Source organism: Lactuca virosa, chromosome 5 (assembly GCF_052849685.1).
Source record: "Lactuca virosa cultivar CGN04683 chromosome 5, Lactuca_virosa_CGN04683_v6, whole genome shotgun sequence".
Classification (NCBI taxonomy): Eukaryota; Viridiplantae; Streptophyta; class Magnoliopsida; order Asterales; family Asteraceae; genus Lactuca; species Lactuca virosa.
This window is the reverse complement of record NC_136430.1, coordinates 2,277,843-2,300,821: the sequence shown is the minus strand read 5'-3', so window position 1 is coordinate 2,300,821 and position 22,979 is coordinate 2,277,843.

Here is a 22,979-nt window from a genome sequence, read left to right as displayed (position 1 = left end):
TGGGAAAAACTATGTGTCATAGATGATAGATGTAAAGATGCATCTTGAGTCCATGAGAATCTCAAATGTTATATATGAATTTAATAATTGTTTGGCACAAGGCAAGGCGAACGCACAAGTTTTCCTTCGTAAGCATATTGATGAAATGTTGAGATTTGAATATCTTGATATTACTAATCCAAGTATTCTCTGGAATCTCTTGAATTAAAGATTTGATCATCAAAAGGAAGTTATACTTCCAAATGCTAAAGATGAATGGACAACACTGAGGTTTCAAGACTTATAGAAAGTAAATGAATACAACTCAACTTTGTTCAGAATATGTTCACAACTCAAATATTATGGACAAGAATTTACTGATGAAGATATGTTGGAGAAAAATTACTCCACGTTTCATGCAACAAACATTACCTTGATGCAATAATATTTGTTGCAAAAGTTCGCAAAATATTCTGAACTGAATTCATGTTTTCTTGTTGCAGACCAAAAACAATGAGCTCTTGATGAAAAACCAAGAAGCTTGTCCAATAGGATCAATAGCACTTCCTGACAAAAAATGCTACAAATACTGATGGTTATCGAAATAATACACGTGGACGAGCGAGTGGTCGTGGCCGAGGACGAGGCCGTGGCTATTTTAATCGAAACCACAGCCATAATGAGAACCAAAATTCTGGTCGTGGACAAGGCAATTATAATGTTTGTGGCTAGAAAAGAATAATTACCAATCTTCACAAAGAAACAATGTCTATACACAAGGCAAGGCTAAAGTGGAAAGGCATGATGTTGGGACATCACAAAAATCCGATTGTTCATGTTGTAGATGTTATAGTTGTAAGGTCACACCTTATGATCTGATGAGTTAAACACTCCATACGCTGACTACCAACACCGACGCCAACATCAGCACCAGTGCCAACGCCTCGAGACTCTATTAGCATCAGCATCGAGATAGTAATCTTATCTAATCTTTTGTATATTATGGAATTATAAGGTTATGCATAGAATAGATAGCATATCTGATATCTTCGTAATAAGGTTTAGTGCTTAGTATAGATTAGATACAATCCCTTGATTGAAAAAATATACTACTATAATGTAGTATATATTCAATATTAGGGTGAAACCCTAATGTTAACGTATTGGTGACCGTCTTTGTAACAACCCATTTTCTTGGTGAAAACAACCCATTTTCTTGGTGATAGATGTAACACCTGTTTCGAGTATTGGTTGGAATTTTCTATTGTAGGGTGTTGGTGCATGAACTCGGCGAGTTAGGAGTCCATCTCGTCGAGTAGAGTCGTGATATCATGGAACGCGGGATGGGACCGACTCAGCGAGTCGAAGGGTTGACTCGGCGAGTCCGAGCTGTTTAAAGAAAACCCTACATTTTGGGGTTTGCCCCCTATATAAACGACATTATACGCCTTTGTAGCCTCCCCTAACATCATAAGAGATCGTTTATGGCCGCAAACACTTGGGTGTGTGAAGTAAGAGCTTTGGGAGCTTAAACCTTGGGATTGTGGAAGGAATTCCAAGCTTGAAGAAGAAGTATCAAGGGGAAAACACTAGATCTAGCATCTAGTTCGCCTTGGGCATTGAATTGAGGTATGAATCTGTTAACTTAAGCCTAGATTCTATTTGAGAGTTATGAGCAACTTTGAGGAAATGGAAGCAAGCTTAGATCTGGACCTATCAGAAGGATATGGTTCCAGATCTGGACCTTCTTAGGTCCCAAATACCCTAAATTTTGGTGTTATGGCCATATGAGGCCTTGCATGCACGTAAAGTTTGCAACTTTACGTGTTATCAACACTAGTAGAGGATAGATCTGAAGTTCGGGACCTTGAGTCCCACTGCAAAAGGTCGTAAACATAATGGACTAAGGGGACTCGGGGATTCGTGCAAGAGACTCGGCGAGTCGAGAGGCTTTTCTCGTTCACAACCATGGGTTCACGGTAAAGGGTTCATGGCCATGGGTTCATGGTCAAGGGTGTTCGGTTGGAAGTTTACGGCCGTAAACATCAAGCAACTCGACGAGTCTCTCGGGTGACTAGGCGAGTCGATGAGTGGAACAAAGAACCCGACGAGTGGCTGATTGCACTCGACGAGTCCGGGTCAATATGGACTGTTGACCTTGACTACATACCTAGACTTTGACCAGGTTTGACTAGGAGGAGCATTGGGGGCTGAGTTAAGATTATTTACTTGTTTGTCATAGGCAATTTGTGATGGGTTTGAGCCATAAGAACTTTCCTATGTGCACATGCAAACCCTAATGCTTGGATCTAGGTTTCTCTAACTGAACATGGAATGTATCCAAGGTTTACAATCCTAGATCTAGAGAATACGATTGAAACATAACACATGAAAACAGATCTAGATGAATACTTTAAGTTGCTTGCTTGAATCTTCTTGTTCTTGGAGCTTAGAGTCACAATTGTCACTCCTCTAATGGCTTACAAACACCAACTAGAAAGAGGTTGATTTGGAGAGAGAGGAGAGGTGTAGAAATCGGCTCTAGGGTTCCCAAGGAAGCAAGGTGGTCGATTTCTCCAAACCATAGGGTCTATTTATACTATGAGCTACTAGGGTTACATCCTTAACCCTAATTGAATAACTTAGGCCTTAAGCAATCTAGGGATCCTTCTAGAATAAGGCTTGGACGAATTCAAGGAGCCCATACTCCTTAATTTCGGCCACCCTATATCCCATAAGGATCCATAGCCCAAAAACTAAACTATCACACATTTGACAATTTAAGCCCCTTTATTCAATTAACCTCTTTTAGTCACCAAATTAATTCCTAATTAATTTATGACTAATATCAATCAAATAATATTATTATTCCTTTAATATATTATTCTCACAATATATTAATATAATAATATCTCTTCTCTCTTCATAAATCACCCTGTCAAGTTGCTATGTAGTAGGCAACCCAAAAGGACCATGCACAGTCGGGTCAAGTACTTACCAAATATAGTTACGGGCTTAGACACTAATCCAACAGTCTCCCACTTTGATAAGTCTAGTAACTATAAATGCAAACCTAATCCGATTACCAATCGTAGCTCTCAAAGACGCTGTCAAACTTTGATCTTATCAGTATCCTGTCCTTCAGATAAGAGATCATATAATCCTCTGTTCTAGATATCGTGCGGACAATTACATGGAACATTGTCATACTTATTGTCCAGCAATTGGTTTCTCGATCTTAGATTCATTTGACATAGAACTTAATTGAACACATCAATTCAGTCCTGACCGGGCCCGGCACATAAGTCAAATCAAATCATCGAGGGGCCCTGATATCGCTTTTACCCTCTTATGATAAAAGGAATAGATAAACTTCGACTTATATGCATTTATTATCCATTAATCAAATCATACACAACAATGCGTTTTATAACATCAAGTTACTGATGCGTTTACGCATTATCAATGCACAACTAATTAATAAATAATAAACCATATATCTTGGTTTTAAGACCATATGATATTACCATCTTGCGATCACTCGTGATAAATTCCATGAAGTGATTCCAGTAAGTGTGGGTTTATTCCAATGCTCAAATCAAGTTCATAAGCACTCATGAACGTTGTAGCAAACTTTTGCTATGTATAATACACTTTATACAATCTACACACCAATTCATGACAGTCTTCATTCAGATCTACTTCCAATATATGAACGACTGTGGACCGTTCGAATAATTCGATTATTATCAAATAACTCAATTATTCAGGAAGTCAAAACATGCAAAATTGAAACAATAGGTAAAAGATTAACATAAGACAGTAACATTACTAATAAATAATACTCCTTTATTTAATCATCAAATATTAATAACAACTTATCTATTACACGTTTCCAAACTATCTAATCTAAACTAATATCGTCCTTCAGCCCAATGCTCCTAGCGTGCTGCAAGTGCTTAACCCTGCTCAGTCCCTTCGTAAGCGGATCTGCTAGGTTATCCTCTGACGATACCCTCTTTACTACGAGGAGTCCTTCTTCCACCCGATGTCGAATAAAGTGATATTTTCTGTCGATATGTCGAGATCTATCGTGATCTCTTGGTTCCTTGGTCAAGGAAACTGCTCCTTCATTATCACAGAAAATCTCCATGGGCTCCTTTATGGCTGGAACAACTCCAAGGTCTCTAATGAAGTTTTTCAACCATATTGCCTCCTTTGACGCTTCGCTTGCTGCAATGTACTCTGATTCTCACGTTGAATCAGCTACGGTTTCCTGCTTGGAACTTTTCCAAGTCACTGCTCCTCCATTGAGGGTAAAGACCCAGCCCGACTGCGAACGGTAGTTGTCCCTGTCGGTCTGAAAACTGGCGTCACTGTACCCTCGCACCTTTAAGTCATCACTCCCACCGAGGACTAGAAACCATTCCTTTGTCCTCCGAAGGTACTTAAGAATATTCTTGACCGCGATCCAATGTGCTCTGCCAGGGTTCCCTTGATATCTGCTAACCATGCTCAAAGCAAAGGCCACATCAGGGCGAGTACAAGTCATAGTATACAAGATTGAGCCAACAGCGGAAGCGTAAGGTACTCAGCTCATCTCTGCTATCTCAACTTGGCATTACTCTGGATTCTTAACTCCCCTTTCTTCGAATTCACCATACTAAAACGTTTTAGTACCTTGTCCAAGTAAGTATTCTGACTAAGTCCTATTAGACTCTTACTTCTGTCTCTCACTATCCTTATTCCCAGAATATAGGAAGCATCTCCGAGGTCCATCATAGCAAAGCACTTCCCGAGCCAGGACTTAACCTCCTATAGTGTCGGGATGTTGTTTCCTATGAGTAGTATGTCGTCGACATACACTACAAGAAAGCTTACTACACTCCCACTGGCCTTGACATATACACACGATTCATCTTCGCTTCGCTGAAAGCCAAACTCTTTGACCTTCTCGTCAAAACAAAGATTCCATCTGCGAGACGCTTGCTTAAGTCCATAAATGGACTTCTCAAGCTTACAAACTCTGTTGGGATGCTTCACATTGACAAAACCCTCTGGCTGAGCCATATAAACATCCTCAGCCAACTTCCCATTAAGGAAAGCAGTTTTGACATCCATTTGCCATATTTCATAGTCATGAAAAATGCAGCAATGGCCAGCATCACCCTGATAGACTTTATCTTCGCAACTGGTGAGAAGGTTTCGTCGTAGTCAACTCCCAGTGTTTGAGTAAAACCCTTCGCAACCAATCGCGCTTTATAAGTGTGCACGTTTCCATCCATGTTAGTCTTCTTCTTGAAGATCCACTTGCACCCGACCGTCTTACGACCTGGTTCATTGTCAACCAAATTCCAAACTTGGTTGTCATACATGGATTGAATCTCGCTGTCCATAGCCTCTTTCCATTTCGCAGACTCTGGGCCTGCCATGGCTTCCTTATAGTTGTTAGGTTCGTCCATATTCACTAGTGTACTATCACTAATGAACGTATCCCCTTCCACAGTAATATGAAAACCATAGAACTGAGGTGGAACACTAACCCTTTCAGAACGTCTAAGAGGAAATGACTCGTCAATCGGTTCAACCGGAGTTACCTCCTCGGGTTGAGCGCCAGTGTTAGAGGTTCCTTCATCGCTCGACTCTTGAAGCTCTTCAAGATCGATTTCCCTCCCACTGTCTCCTTGGCTTATGAGTTCTCGCTCTCGGAAAACCCCTCTCCTCGCAACGAAGACACCATTGTCACTCGGTCTGTAGAAGAGATATTCAAAGGATTTATGTGGGTAGCCAACAAAAATACATCGCTTAATACAAGGTTCGAGTTTGTCATGAGTTTCTCGTCTTACGAAAACTTCGCAACCCCAAACCTTGATATGTGGCAACGAGGGAGCCTTCCCTGTCCACATCTCGTGAGGTGTTTTGGCAACCTTCTTCGTAGGTACTAAGTTAAGGATATGGGCGGCAGTCTCTAAGGCATACCCCCATAATGATATAGGTAGTAAAGCACGACTCATCATGGAACGAACCATGTCTATCAAGGTTCGATTACGCCTCTCAGCTACACCATTTAATTGTGGTGTCCTAGGTGGCGTCAATTGTGAAACTATTCCACATTCCTTGAGGTAGTCGTGGAACTCAATACTTAGGTACTCTCCACCTCGATCAGATCGAAGCATCTTGATTTTCCTACCCAACTCATTCTCCACTTCTTGTTTAAACTCTTTGAATTTTTCAAAGGTTTCTGACTTGTGGTTGATTAAGTAGATATACCCATATCTGCTATAATCATCTGTGAAAGTCACATAGAAGCAATTTGCATCCCTCTTGGTGGATCTAAAGGGTCCACATACATCTGTATGTATGAGATCCAATAAACCCTCACCCCTTGCACAAGTGCCAGTGAAGGGTGACTTGGTCATCTTTCCAAGTAAACAAGACTCGCACACGTCATCGTCCCTAAGGTCGAATGACTCCAACACTCCATCCTTTTGGAGTTGGGCTATGCGTTTCTTGTTGACATGTCCTAGACGACAATGCCACACGCATGCTTTATCCATACTATTGGAAGAATCCACACACAACACATCATTTCCTAAATTGTCTACAACCATCACAGTTTCATATATTCCATTACAAGGCAATGCTTCAAAATATAAAACATTATTAAAATAAGCATAAATAGAACCCTTTTCATTATCAAATGAATATCTAAAACCTTGTTTATATAAACCATGAAATGAAATGATGTTTCTATCCATATCTGGCGAATAGCAACAATTATTCAAATTTAAATCTAAACCATTACTAAGCACTAAGGAATAAACTCCAATCTTGGTCACAGGCGACGATCTTCTGTTTCCCATGATCAAATTCATCCTTCCACGCTCCACATCCCTATTTCCTTTTAGTCCCTGCAAATCAGAACATATGTGAAAACCACATCCTGTATCAAGAACCCAAGAAGTAGCATGTGATAAACTATTAGATTTAATTGTGTAAATACATGAGAAAGATGGCTTGATCTTTCCATCCTTGATGGCTTTCAGATATTCTGGGCAACATCTCTTCCAATGCCCTATCTTGTGGCAGTGGTGGCACTCTGCCTCCTTAGGGTTAGAGTTGGGTTTAGCAGAACCAACTTTGGTTCCACTAGAATAGGTTCCATCTTGGGACTTTCCCTTAATGTGGCCCCTTGAAGAGGCCTTCCTCTTCTTACCCTTCCCTTGCCCTATTGCCAAGACAAGGGCAGCAGCTGGAGTAGGAGGTGATGCAACAGATTTATCCTTGAGGTTGCTCTCAGCAGTCCTCAACAAGCCCTGAAGCTTGCTCAAGGAGACCTCTTCCTTATTCATGTTGTAGGTCATGCGGAACTGGCTATAGCAGGAAGGCAATGAGTGATGGATAATGTCAATTGCCAGCTCTTCATCGAAGTTCACATTCAACTTCAGCAGGCGATCAACATATCTCTGCATCTTTTGCAGATGGGCAGTAAGGGACTCTCCATTGCCCATTTTGGTAGTGATCATCGAAGTGATGATCTCATACCTCTCTTGCCTAGCGCTCTGGTGGTAGCGTTCCAGCAGATCCTGATGCATCTCATAGGGGTACTTGTCCTCACAGGACTTTTGAAGTTCAGCAGTCATAGTCGCGAGCATGATGCAATGGACTTTCGTGGCATCACGCTCGTGGGCCTCATAGGCCGCGATCTCATCGGCAATAGCAGTTTCGATATCAATATCCTTTAGCTTCTCGTTGAGGACATATTCTTTGTCCTCGTAGCGAGTAACCATGCGAATGTTGCGGATCCAATTACTGAAATTGGTCCCATCGAAGATCACTTTCCCACACAAGTTCATGAGTGAGAATGAACCAGAGGAGTTTGACCCAGAAGCGTTGTTGTTTGCGTTCGACATCTGAAAAGGAAAAAGAACAAAGTTGATTAGAAATGAATTTCCCCAATTAATCACCCAAATGAGAAATTAGGGCTAGGAACCAACAACATTATTTACAAATTAGAAAAGGGATGCCGTAATCTAACAAGTAAATAATTTGAAGGAAAGTGAATGTCGATTCACTAATTCTCCACCATGAAAAACGAAACAGAAATTAGGTTTTAAATATATTGAAAACTCCTAGATCTTTTGAGATACATTGAACCTTTCAATGGCATGTTTAAATCTCGATATGCCCCTCTCGTTTGTGACTGGGATGCCGAGGATCACAAAGTGGGTGTGAATAACCATGCAAATGTACATGGTGCCCTTATTGTTACAGTCACCTATTCGATGTGCTGGTTAACCACACACGCTCCATCGAACTATGAAAAACAATGAGTCACCCTTTGCTACCATTGCTTAGAACCCAATTAATGTGCCGGTTAACCACACGCGCTCCATTAACGTCTTAGCAAGGGCACAAAGTGTAATTTCATGGAATTGCATCAATTCACTTTTGCCTAAAGTAACTAAGATTGGGAATTTTATGAAAACGTTCTAGTTACTTTATATAGATTCATTATACTTTTAATAAGGAATGGTTTGTCCGATCCTACCCGTTCGGCTAACGACCCTCCACCAATCAAGGAAGCGGTGGGTGAGAATGGACACCCATTAAACGGCCATTTTATAGGCCATAACCTTATACCCCCCTTATAGATCGGCTTCATGAATGAGGCCTACTAACGGTAAGACTAGCATTTAAGTTATACGTATATATATATATTAATCTTATAATACTATAAGTATAAGGTTGAATTTTAAAACTTGTAAAATTCTAAGGTTTGAAATTTAAATGGTTCAAATTAAAACTTTTAATCACAAAACTTAAATTTCAAAACTTGAGGACAAGTTTTGATCTTTTCAAAACATAAAGGATCAAATAGCAAATAAGATAAATCAACTAATTAATTTAGTGATTATCTAAATTTGACCTAGTCAATATTACTTGTAAGACAATCCACCAATTAATTCAAATAATCAATTATTATCACATAAGGAAATTATTATTTAACTAAATGGTAATTATCTTTTGTTTTGTCAAGGATATAGTCAAATATATGATAAAATTCGGATTTTATTGACCCAAAACGATTAAGGCAAGTATCCTCAAGCAAAACAGCAAGAAATACCAAAAATCACTCTGACAGACGCTTGGACTCGCCGAGTACCATCATGGACTCGCCGAGTAGCATGAACTCGCCGAGTCCACAATGGGACTCGCCAAGTCTGTCAGTCAGGGGCACAAAAAAACGATTTTTCATGGCAAGAACAATCAAACAATGCATCAATTCAGTAGAAATCAATCTAAGCTCTGATACCACTGATGGGTTTGAGCCATAAGAACTTTACTATATGCACATGCAAACCCTAATGCTTGGATATAGGTTTCTCTAATTGAACATGCAATGTATCCAAGGCTTACAATCCTAGATCTAGAGAATACAATTGAAACATAACACATGAAATCAGATCTAGATAAATACCTTAAGTTGCTTGCTTGAATCTTCTTGTTCTTGGAGCTTAGAGTCACAATTGTCACTCCTCTAATGGCTTACAAACACCAACTAGCAAGAGGTTGATTTGGAGAGAGAGCAGAGGTGTAGAAATCGGCTCTAGGGTTCCCAGGGAAGCAAGGTGGTCGATTTCTCCAACCCATAGGCTCTATTTATACTATGAGCTACTAGGGTTACATCCTTAACCCTAATTGAATAACTTAGGCCTTAAGCAATCCAAGGATCCTTCTAGAATAAGGCTTGGACGAATTCAAGGAGCCCATACTCCTTAATTTCGGCCACCCTATATCCCATAAGGATCCATAGCCCAAAAACTCAACTATCACACATTTGACAATTTAAGCCCCTTTATTCAATTAACCTCTTTTAGTCACCAAATTAATTCCTAATTAATTTATGACTAATATTAATCAAATAATCTTATTATTTCTTTAATATATTATTCTCATAATATATTAATATAATAATATCTCTTCTCTCGTCATAAATCACCCTGTCAAGTTGCTATGGTGAAGGCAACCCAAACGGACCATGCACAACCGGGTCAAGTACTTACCAAATATAGTTACGGGCTTAAACACTAATCCAACAGTTTGGGAGGAGCAGCCTAAGCCATACCTGATTTCTGTTGCCAGTTCAGCTTTGTGAGGTGAGTTTTCTTACCATACCAATGAGTCTAAGGCACCAAGGTCGGCCCATTTTATGTTAGTTGGTTTGCTTGATATGTAGAGGTGTGATATGTATGTATGCATGATTATGCGGTAGAGATAGCCTCTGTGGCTAATGGTAGAGATAGCCTTATGGCTAAAGGTAGAGACAACCTTTATGGCTGATGGTCGAGATAGCCTTGTGGCTAACGGTAGAGATAGCTTCATAGCTAATTGACGTATGATAGTGGTAGAGATAACTTTTATAGATAATGTGATGTGTGGTTTGTGTGGGGTATGCTCTAGGGACTCACTAAACTTTCAGCTTAGCATCTGTGGATTTGTTTCAGGTACATCGGAGTCCAAGGGCGAAGGCAAGGCGTGATGATGCGGCGTGCACTCTATCTCTCTTTTCTGATATGGTTTGGGGGACACTCTGATGTTTTGAAAATAATAATGTTGTAATGTTGGTGGTTTTGAAAACAATTATTGGGATTTTCATGTTTTATGAAATATGGTTGACTAATTAAAAAAGAAAATTTTCTTTGTAAAATTTTGGTCGTTACAAGTTGGTATTAGAGCCTTGGTTTGAGGGATTCAGGCATAATCTCAGGTGCTTCAGGACTCAAACTAAGGAAATGGTAAATTTGTTTTCAAAAATGACATAAAAAGCTTTTGAAAGATGGAAAAGATGAGAGTGCAACACATGTGATCCGCCGAGCCAAGTAAGTAGTTCCCCAATATGCTAGCCATGCTATTCCGATATTTGAACTTGGATGATCGTATGGAATTTGCTATGTGTATGCTTTTAAAATCATATACGGTTAAGAGCTCATAGCCTTAGAATGATCTATTTGGCCTTATTTCCTGTTCCTTGTCTGGTTGTGGTCCTAGGGTAGAATCTTTTATTCGAAAGTCTATTTGATCATCTTCCGTGTATAATTTGCATGCATAAAGGCAACCTGTTATGATTGATCTGTTTGATGTGGGTAGAGAAAATCTTAGACCCGCCTAGGATTTGGGTTATGCGGTGGTTTGTAGTATATGGTTTATTTTGGGACGAATTGGAGTTATCAGGTAGAGCCTTCGGGAAAGGTACAGGTAGGTGTGGAAGGTAGTATTGGGCCGTACTACTTGAAGCACAGGACGTGTACCCGAACCAATGTTAGATCTGACGACGTCAAGGAGGACTGATGTGGAGAGATCCGTTTTATGGAAATCCTGATCGTTATGATTTATTACATTCCAATCAGCATGGTGGTGACACGTTTCGGAGCGGGAGGATCATGACCGGGATCCGGATCCGGGAATGGATCGGGTGACACTACAGATGGCAGAGATGAGAGGTTGCGCGAGCTTATTGCAGCAGAGGTTACCAGGGGCATCCTTGACGCTACCCAGTCATTTTTGGGACGGTCAAGGAGGGCATAATGGAGATCATAGAGGAGAGACTCAGATCGTTCAGGGCTGATATTGCTTCGGGCCAGATTGGGGCCCGGACTCCCTCGTTTCGGGAGTTCAATGCGTGTGGGGCGTCAGAGTTTTTCGGGGTCAGGGACCCCATTGTCAACCGACGCTGGGTAGTGGATATTGAAAACACCCAGCGCACGAGTTCTTGCCCGGATGTGGAAATGGTTGGGTTTGCTTCTTGCATGCGGAGAGACAGAGGCCTGGATTAGTGGGGCGAGGTTACTAGACAAGTGGGACCATCCGGGGTGGCTGAGATGACATGGGCCAAGTTTGTTCGGCAATTTGATTTGGAGTTTGCACCACCCATTGAGGTGCAACGACTAGTGCGATAGTTTCATGATTTGCAGCAAACCACCGAAACTGTGGCAGAGATCACTGCCAAGTTTCGGGAACGAGCTTTGTTGATTCCGCAATACACTACCGATGAGGAGATGAGGCAGACCCAATATCATTCCATGCTGAGGGACAATATTCGGGAGTTTGTGAGCTTTACGGGGTGCAAGACCCTGAATGAAATGGTGGAGAAGGCCCGGGAACAGGAAATAGAGTTGGAATCGCGCACGAAGCGGAAGCCTGAGCAGGCTCAGGCAGCAGTAGGATAGGCTAAGAAGCCTAAGACGTCAGACACTCCCAGCAAGGGTCAGCAGGATCGGGGCCGATGTGCCAAGTGTAGCCGGGTACACAGTAGAGCTTACCGTATCGCAGGATCGGGATGTTATGCATGTGGCCAGCAGGGACTGCCCCGCGAAGGGCTTAATCTATTTTCACTGCAACAAGAACGGCCATAAGCGGGTCAAATGTCCGAAGTTGCAGGGAGGAGGAGGAGCGGTGGCGGCGTCTGCGCCTGCCACAATGAGGATTACTGATGGCCGCCCTATTAAGGCGGATGCTCCAGCAGTAAAGAGCCGGGCATTTCAGCTGACTATCGAGGAGGGACGGGCACCGCTAGACGTTGTGGCTGGTACATATTTATTCTTCTCTACTCTATGTATTTGCTTCGCTTATGTGTAATTGATGACGTGCCTATGCTAGCACGACGGAACTGCGCCCGACCAAGAAACCTGGTGCGCCAGGCAAACCAAGCTCAGCGGGTTCAGCGCCCGTCGGCGCCCCTAAGAGCAGGGCCTCCCAACAAAAGGCTCGTGCCTGCCAGAGGCGCTCTCAATGTCCCGACAAAAAGCTCGCGCCTGCAAGGGACGCTCCCAGCGTCAAGACAAAAGATACAGTCAGGGGACAAGAGCCAGGATCAGACCATTACCGTCAGAGCCAATGAGGGCGCTCTAACGGATAGAGGTGCACGACCCACCAATCACTGCCTCTGGCCCTGTCTCCTTAAAGCGATCCTATCATGTACGGATAAGGCAGGATCGCTAGGTATAAAAGGGTACGCTCTAGAACTCACAAGGTAAGCCATCTTCTCCAGCTTTACTCACAAAAAACCCTAGAATACATTCTAACTTGACCGTCGGAGCGTTTTTCCGGGAGCCCCCTCCTGGGAAACGGCTGACGACATCTCTTTCTTGTGATCTTGCAGATTTCACCCGAGATCAAGCAGAGTGACACGAACCAAGGGTTTAGCCAAGGTCGCATCAGTAATATATGCTTGTATAGGGACCTTTTTGGTCAATGGTATGTCTGCTCATGTCTTATTTGATTCGGGTGCTACCCGATCGTTCGTATCTCTTGTGTTTAGCAAGAAGTTCTGGGACGGGCCGGGAACTTTGGATTCCCCGCTCGAGGTGGAGATTGCGGATGACCGCACCGTTAGTGCTGCGAGGGTGTATCGAGACCGTGTCTTGAAGGTGTTTGGTGAGAGATTTCATGTCGACCTAGTCCCGATACTGTTACGAGGGCTGAAAGTGATTATCGGAATGGATTGGTTGGGGGCCAACGGGGCCATGATTGACTGTGAGCATCAGTTGGTGAGGGTTCGAACCCTAAGTGGGGGAGAACTGGTGATACATGGTGATAGGGCATCACAGGGGCCAACCCTCTGTTCGGCTGCGAGGGCTAGGAGATTCCTGCAACGGGGTTGTTCGGGATTTCTGGCTTATATCTCGGATACAAGGATAGAGATCACGAAGGATGTAGGCAGTGTACCGGTTGTTCGAGACTTTCAGGATTTTTTCCCCGAAGAGTTACCAGGAGTGCCTCTGGAGAGGCAGGTGGAGTTTCGCATCAATTTGGTGTCGGGTGCCGCTCCGATAGCAAAGGCACTATATCGATTGGCACCACCCGAGATGCAGGAGTTATCTACACAACTTCAGGAGCTGTTAGACCGAGGGTTCATTCGTCCGAGCAGTTCCCCGTGGGGAGCACCAATTCTTTTCATGAAAAGAAGGATGGATCCCACAAGATGTGTATCGATTATAGGGAACTAAACAAGATAACGGTGAAGAACCGTTATCCGTTGCCAAGGATCGATGATTTGTTCGATCAGCTGTAGGGTGCGTCTTGGTTTTCCAAGATTGATCTTCGGTCGAGATACCATCAGATGAGGATTCGGATGAGGATATACCAAATACGGCTTTCAGGACTCGGTATGGGTATTATGAGTTTGTAGTCATGCCGTTTGGGCTCACTAATGCCCCAACATCGTTCATGGATCTTATAAACAGGGTGTGTAGACCGATGCTGGATCGGTCGGTGATCGTTTTCATTGATGATATCCTGGTCTATTGTAAGACCAGGGAGCAGCACGGACAACACTTAAGGGGGGTGCTGGAGACCCTAATGGCGGAGAAGCTGTATGCCAAGTTCTCCAAGTGTGATTTCTGGCTGCGGGAGGTACAATTCTTAGGGCATATCATCAACCAGTAAGGTATTTCGGTTGATCGAGCTAAGGTTGAGGCTGTGATGCGGTGGGAAGTACCGAAGAATGCATCAGATATTCGTAGCTTCTTGGGTTTAGCGGGTTATTATCATAGATTTATTCAGGACTTCTCCAAGATTGTTGTGCCATTGACACGACTAACCAAGAAAAATGTGATGTTTCGGTGGGGTACGGATCAACAGTTGGCTTTCGAGACATTGAAACGGAGATTGTGTGAAGCACCGATCCTTGTACTACCTGAGGGGTTAGACGATCTGGTACTGTGCTGTGATGCATCGATTATAGGTTTAGGTGCAGTACTAATGCAAAGATGGCATGTGATAGCGTACGCCTCGCGACAGTTAAAGCCACATGAGCCGAATTACCCCACTCACGATCTGGAACTGGGGGCAGTGGTATTTGCCCTCAATATTTGGAGGCATTATTTGTATGGAGTGCGATGTACCATTTACACCGACCACAAGAGTCTGAAGTATTTGATGGACCAGCAGAACCTCAACATGCGACAGAGGAGGTGGTTTGGATGTGCTAAAGGATTATGACTGTGAGATCCTTTACCATCCATGGAAGGCCATCGTAGTGGCTGACGCTTTGAGTCGTAAGACGGCAGGTTCCCCGATTAGGAATGTGTGTTTGAGAATGACGGTGATCTCTCCATTGTTGTAGATGATCAAAGAGGCTCAGGTTGAGGGTGTGAAGAAAGAGAATTGGACGGTAGAGAGAATCCGAGGAAAATATCCTTTGTTTGTTAAGGATAGTCGTGGTCTTTTGATGCAGTGTGGTCGGGTGTGGGTACCGGTGACCGGGGGAGTGAGACAGAAGATATTAGAGGAAGCGCATAACTCCAAGTTCTCTATACGTCCAGGGGCTACGAAAATGTATAGGGAGTTGAGGCTGAGTTATTGGTGGCCCTGTATGAAGCGGGAAATTTCTTGGTTTGTAGAGCGGTGCTTGACCTGCAGGAAGGTCAAGGCCGAGCATCAACGGCCTCATGGTAAGGTCCAGCCGCTACCCATTCCCATGTGGAAGTGGGAAGAGATCACGATGGACTTCATTACGAAGTTGCCAAGGACGACGATGGGTGTGGATGCCATATGGGTGATTGTGGATAGACCGACGAAGAATGCCCATTTCATTCCGATATCCGAAAGTATATCCGCAGAGAAGTTGGCAGATATTTACGTGCGTGAGGTGGTGGCTAGACACTGGGTGCATGTGTCGGTAGTTTCTGACCGCGATGTTTGGTTTACATCTAGGTTCTGGAAGAAATTCCACAAGGAGCTGGGCACTCAGCTACATTTTAGCACGGCGTACCACCCCCAGACCAACGGTCAGAGTGAGAGAACAATCCAGACACTGGAGGATATGCTACGGGCATGCGTGTTAGATTTTGGAAGGAGTTGGGATACATATCTTCAACTGGCAGAGTTTTCGTACAAAAACAGTTACCATGCCAATATCGACCGAGCTCCATTCGAGATGTTATATGGTCGGAGGTGCCGAACCCCGGTTTGTTGGGATGAGGTTGGACATCGGGTCATGGGAAGCACTGAAGTAGTGCTCAAGACTACTGGGTTGATTCAGCAGGTGCGCGACCGGTTGCAGGTCGCGCAGAGCCGTTAGAATGGATACGCTTACCGACGACGATCAGATCTTGAGTTTCAGGTGGGGGATTTCGTGTTGTTGAAGGTGTCGCCCTGGAAAGGGATCATCAGGTTTCAGAAGATGGGCAAGTTTGGGCCTCGGTATATAGGCCCGTTCAAGATCACGACCCGGGTGGGCTAAGTGCCACATCGCTTGGATCTGCCAGAGGAGCTTTGCCAGATTCACAACACATTCCATGTGTCGCAATGTTGGAAGTGTGTCACAGACGAGGTGCGGTTGTCTCGTTGGGTGATATCCAGGTGGATGAGAGCTTGAACTACATCGAGAAGCCCTTTGCCATCTTGGATAGGAAGACGAAGGTTCTTCGGAATAAGGATGTAAGACTGGTGAAAGTGCAATGGCAGCATCAGAAGGGTTCCGAGTGGACTTGGGAACCGGAAGAGGAGATGCAAGAGCATTACCCCGATTTATTTGGGTCAGCAGACTTCGAGGACGAACTCTAGTTCACATGGGGGAGACTTGTAACACTTGTTTCGAGTATTGGTTGGAATTTTCTATTGTAGGGTGTTGGTGCATGAACTCGGCCAGTTGGGAGTCCAACTCGTCGGGTAGAGTCGTGATATCATGGAACGTGGGACGGGACTGACTCGGCGAGTCGAAGGGTCGACTTGGCGAGTCCGAGCTGTTTAAAGAAAACCTTAAATTGTGGGGTTTTCCCCCTATATAAACGACATTATACGCCTTTGTAGCCTCCCTTAACATCATAAGAGATCGTTTACGACCGCAAACACTTGGGTGTGCGAAGTAAGAGCTTTGGGAGCTTAAACCTTGGGATTGTAGAAGGAATTCCAAGCATGAAGAAGAAGTATCAAGGGGAAAACACTAGATCTAGTATCTAGTTTGTCTTGGGCACTGAATTGAGGTATGAATCTGTTACCTTAAGCCTAGATTCTATTTGAGAGTTATGACCAACATTGAGGAAATGGAAGCAAGCATAGATCTGGACCTATCACAAGGATATGGTTCCAGATCTGGACCTTCTTAGGTCCCAAATATCAGAAATTTGCACCTTTTATTAAGCTCATTCCCTCTCCATGCATGAAAACCTCGTTGAAGGTTAGTTTTGGTGTTATGGCCATATGAGGCCTTGCATGCATTTAAAGTTTGCAACTTTACGTGTTATCCACACTAGTAGAGGATAGATCTGAAGTTTGGGACCTTGAGTCCCACTGGAAAAGGCCGTAAACATAATGGACTAAGGGAACTCGACGAGTCGTGCAAGAGACTCGGCGAGTCGAGACGGTTTTCTCGTTCATGGCCATGGGTTCACGATCAAGGATTCATGGCCATGGGTTCACCGTCAAAGGTGTTCGGTTGGAAGTTTACGGCCGTAGACATCAAGGAACTCGACGAGTCTCTCGGATGACTCGGAGAGTCGATGAGTAGAACAGAGAACCCGACGAGTGGCTGATTGCACTCGACGAGTCCGGGTGAATATGGACTGTTGACCTTGACTACAGACCTAGAATTTGAACAGGTTTGACTCGGAGGAGCATTGGGGGCTGAGTTATGATTGTTTACTTGTTTGTCATAGGCAGTTTGGGAGGAGCAGCGTAAGTCATACCTGATTTATGTTGCCAGTTCAGCTTTGTGAGGTGGGTTTTCTCACCATACCAATGGGTCTAAGGCACCAAGGCTGGCCCATTTTATGTTATTTGGTTTACTTGATTGCGATATGTATGTATGCATGATATGCGGTAGAGATAGACTCTGTGGCTAATGGTAGAGATAGCCTTATGGCTAAAGGTATAGACAGCCTTTATGGCTGATGGTAGAAATAGCCTTATGGATAACGGTAGAGATAGCTTCATAGCTAATTGACGTATGATAGTGGTAGAGATAGCTTTTATAGCGAATGTGATATGTGGTTTGTGTCGGGTATGCACTGGGGGACTCACTAAGCTTTCAGCTTACCGTCTGTGGGTTTGTTTCAGGTACATCGGAGCCCAAGGGCAAAAGCAAGGCGTGATGATGCGACGTGCACTCTATCTCTCTTTTCCGATATGGTTTGGGGGACACTCTGATGTTTTGAAAATAATAATGTTGTAATGTAGGTGGTTTTGAAAAGGATTATTGGGATTTTCATGTTTTATGAAATATGGTTGACTAATTAAAAATGAAAATTTTCTTTGTAAAATTTGGGTCGTTACAATAGACATCTTTGTGATTATTTTGTGTTCTTTAGTTTTTATGTTCTTTATTTTGGGTTTGTTAGTTTGTTCTTTGTTAAATTTACTTGAAATGTATCTGATCGATACAAACCTTAAATTGGTATCAGAGCATGTTTTTTGATACACTCAAGTAATCATGTCGACATCTTATAATCCTAAATCTTTTGGTCTCAAGAAGAGTCCTCATTTCGACGAGGACAACTTCACCATGTGAAAAACTAAGGCTACGGTTGTTCTTGAAACCATGGATTATGAGATGCTTAAAATTTTTGAGAGGGTCCTGACATTTCTATGTATCAACCCATGGTTAACAATGCTCCCGTTGGTCCTTTGAAGCAAAAGCTAGAGACTAGTTGTGACGATGATGACATGAAACTGATTAGTATTGACGTGAATGCTAGAGTAGCTATAGGAAACTCTCTTCCCTATCACGTGTATCATCTTGTATAAACCTGTGAGTCGACTAAAGGGATGATAGATACACTGACTGTGGCTTATTAAGGCACTATGGAAGTTCAAGCCACTACCATCAACAACCTCAATCGGATATACGAGCATTTATTTGCTCAAAAAGGTAAGTTTCTAACCAAAACCTTTAAAATGTTTAATTTTTTAGTAAATGATATGTAACATCCATGAAAATCATGATAAATTTAAACTTTTTAATTACAACCCAAAACCATAAAGTGTTTACAAAATAGTTTTCAAAATATTTCCGACATCAGAGTTTCCCAAAAATCATAGATCATAAATACAGGATGTGCACGGTCATGCCTTCGCCTTCCCGCGGCCATCCGAAGTACCTGAAACATAACCCAAAACTGTAAGCCAACGCTTAGTGAGTTTCCCCCAAACTACCAACACATAACCAAATAACATATACAATAACAACATGAAATGGCTCCACAACTAAAAGATTGGATAACCCCTGAGCCTACAACATAAGTCTGGCTTGCCTTAGGGCCCACAACTTATGTTTGGCTTGCTCCTTGACCAGATCAGTCGTCAGACTGAATACCATCAAGCCCTCAGTAGGAGTCTGGCATACCACCCAGTCCTCAACTCGTATCTGGAATACAAATGAGCCCTCAGTATGAGTCTGGCATGCCCTACCCGACCCTCAATTCATATCTGAAATGCTCTAGGGTTTGCTGGTTATCGCACGGAGCAGTAAAACCTCAACCCAACACAATATGATGACATATGCCAGATAATAAATATATACGGATAATCATGCAACAGAATCACAGGTAGTCCTACAGATCTACCAAACTAGCATATCAATAACTAGTATAATAATGCATATCTATCCCATACTCAGCATATCAGTGAATATCAAACCAATGGGCCGGAATTGGTGCCTTCGACCTGCAATTACAGTGAGGAAAACACACCTCGCAAACTAGACAAAAGCTGATGAAGTCTCGACTTCGAATCTCTGCTCTAACCACCTCATATTTCAACCAAATGACCAATCTCATTCAAAATCCCAAAATACGCTTAAAGTCAAACTTTGTCAAAGTCAACCCTCCTCACGTCGTAATAGTGAAACCAGTATGATTCCCACTCGACTTGCCCCGAACTGATCAACTTAGTCAAAGAAACCATCTGAGCTGGCATCACGACGTGAGCACCTATTCTCGCGTCATGAGTTTCAAGGGTTCTAACAGAAACGAGACCGCTCTGATTCTCACGCCGTACGATCTTACAACTCATGTCGTGAACGCTGTCTGTAGCTAAGGGTCACCATTTTAAGTCCTTATTCCATTAAGTCTTCGAGTCCACTTCATCCAGAAGCCAAATGGGTCCCAAAGTCCATAAAAATGTTTACTTTATGACAATGCATGCACCAAACATGATCATCCATTTTCTAGGTCAAAAAGGCAAAAAATGAGCTTTTAAACTTGCATGCATGTCTCAAATCTATCCCAACTTCTAGATCTGAACACTATAATGCTCTTGGGACTCTTAGAAACCATAATGTTGCCAACTTTATGGATCTACTCCACTCAATCATGCAATAACATCAATAAAATGGACAAAACTCAAGATCTATCCATGATAAGCATTAAAGTTGGAGCCTTTGATACTTACATGGGTCCAAAAGCTAGAAAAGATGATGATGATGCTGATTCTTTGCCCACACCAACCCTAGCGCACTTCCTTCTTCTTCTTTTCTTCTTCCCAAAAGCTAGAAATGCACCCAAATGACAAAGGATCCTAAGGAGGAGGGAGGTTAGGGTTTCTGGAGGTCTAGAGAGTGAGGGAGGTTAAGGGTGAGAAACCCTAACCCTCTCATTCCCTTAAATACCGAAAAATTAGGGTTTTTGTTAACCAGCTGCCATCACGTCTTGAGCACAATATTGCTCACATCGTGAACCTTTAAATGAGGCACGAGTCCGAGTCACTCTTCACGACGTGAGGAATTCCTTCTCATGTCGTGAGAAGGGCAGAAAGGGAAAATTTTAGCTTTACAATATAGAAGATAATATGCACCTTATCCGAGTGTTACAATTCTCCCCCACCTGAATCAGACTTCGTCCTCGAAGTTGACTGTTGCGAACAACTCCAGGTAATGCTCCCGCATCTCAGCCTCCGGCTCCTAGGTCCACTTGGTTCCCCTTTGATGTTGCCACTACACCTTTACCAAAGGTATCTCCTTATTGCAAAGGACCTTCATCTTCCTTTCTAGAATAGCTACCAGCCTTTCAACATAGTTGAGGCACTCATCGACCTGAATATCATCAAACAGGACCACTACCTCACTATCCAACACACACTTCCGCAACTGAGAGACATGGAAAGTGTTGTGAATCTGACTAAGCTCGCTTAGCAAATCCAATATGTATGCCACCTTGCCAACCTTGGAAATCACCCGAAAAGGTCCAATGAACCGGGGACCCAATTTCCCCCTCTTCCTGAAGCGTATCACACCCTTCCAGGGTGAGACCTTCAGAAGCACCATATCGCTGACCTGAAACTCTAACTTTGATCGGCGTTGGTCGGCATAGCTCTCCTGCTGACTCTAAGCGGTCTACAGTCTCTTCATGGTCTGCTAGATAAGCTCCATTATCTAAAGGACTACTTCGGTCCTTCCCATAAACCTGTGACCAATATCTCCCCAACAAACCGGGGTGCAACACCTTCGACCATACAAGATCTCAAAAGGCAGAGCACCAATGTTGGAGTGATAACTGTTGTTGTAGGAGAACTCCGCAAGAGGTAGGTAGGAATCCCAACTCCCACCGAAATCAATAACACAGGCCCGCAACATATCCTCAAGGGTCTGTATAGTCCGCTCACTATGGACATCGGTCTGCGGATGATATGCAGTGCTGAAAGGAAATCTCGTGCCCAGTTCCTTATGGAACGTATGCCAGAATCGGGAATTGAACCGAACATCTCGGTTAGAAACAATGGATACTAGGACCCCATGGATAGCAATGATCTCCCGGACATAAACATCGGCCAACTTTCGGCCGAAGAACTCTCCCGAATAGCCAAAAAGTGGGTACTCTTGGTCAATCGATCCAAGATGACCCATATAGCATTAAAACCCTTTGCCGTTTTCGACAACTTGCTGATAAAATCCATGGTGATCTGCTCCCATTACCACATGGGAACCTCCAGAGGCTGCAGCTTGCCATGCGGCCTCTGATGCTCAGCCTTGACCATCGTGCAGGTCAAGCACCTCTCGACATACCAAGCTATATCTCTCTTGATGCACAACCACCAATAACTCCATCTCAAATCCCGATACATCTTGGTGGCCCCCAGGTGTATAGAAAAGCGAGACTTATGAGCCTCCTCCAACATAATCTGCTTGATCACACCAGAAACTGGAACCCAAACCCGACCACACTGGGTCAATAACCCTCGATTATCCATAACAAATCGTTCTACCTCACCCCTGATCTGTTCTTATTTCCAGTTCTCCTTCCGGACTCCCTATACCTGAGCCTCTCTGATCAATCCCAAAAGCGGAGAATCAATGGATATCCTCATACACATCTATCTAACTGAAGACCTAATCGACTTGCGGCTTAAAGAATCCGCTACCACATTCGCTTTACCCGGATGGTAAAGGAACTCGTTGTCATAATCCTTGACTACGTCCAGCCACCTGCGCTGCCTCATGTTCAGTTTCGGCTGATCCACAATATGCCTCAAACTCTTGTGATTCCTGTAGACAGTACAACAAACCCCATAAACATAATGCCTCTAAATATTTAGGGCAAAAACCACTGCCCCCAACTATAGGTCATGCGTGGGATAATGCGTCTCATGCGGCTTCAGTTGCCGCGAAGCATAAGCAATCTCCCATCCTCTCTGCATGAGGAAAGCCCCCAAACCTCAACTCCCTCCGGGAGGGTTAATATTAGGGGCGTCGCACAACCTATGCCGAAGAGTCTTAAATGCCGACTGCTGCTAAGGGCCCCATCGGAAATCCACCCCTTCCTTATCAGACGAGTGAGGTGTATCGCAATCTTGGAGAAGTCCCGAATATATCTCCGATAGTACGTTGCCAAACCCAAGAAACTCCTGATCTCTGAGGGAGATTTCGGAACCTTCTACTGCATTACTGCCTTGATCTTCGCCGGATCGACCAAAATCCCATCATGGTTAACGAGGTGCCCCATGAACTAGACCTCTCGTAATCAAAACTCACACTTTGATAACTTGGCATAAAATCGATCTCGCTT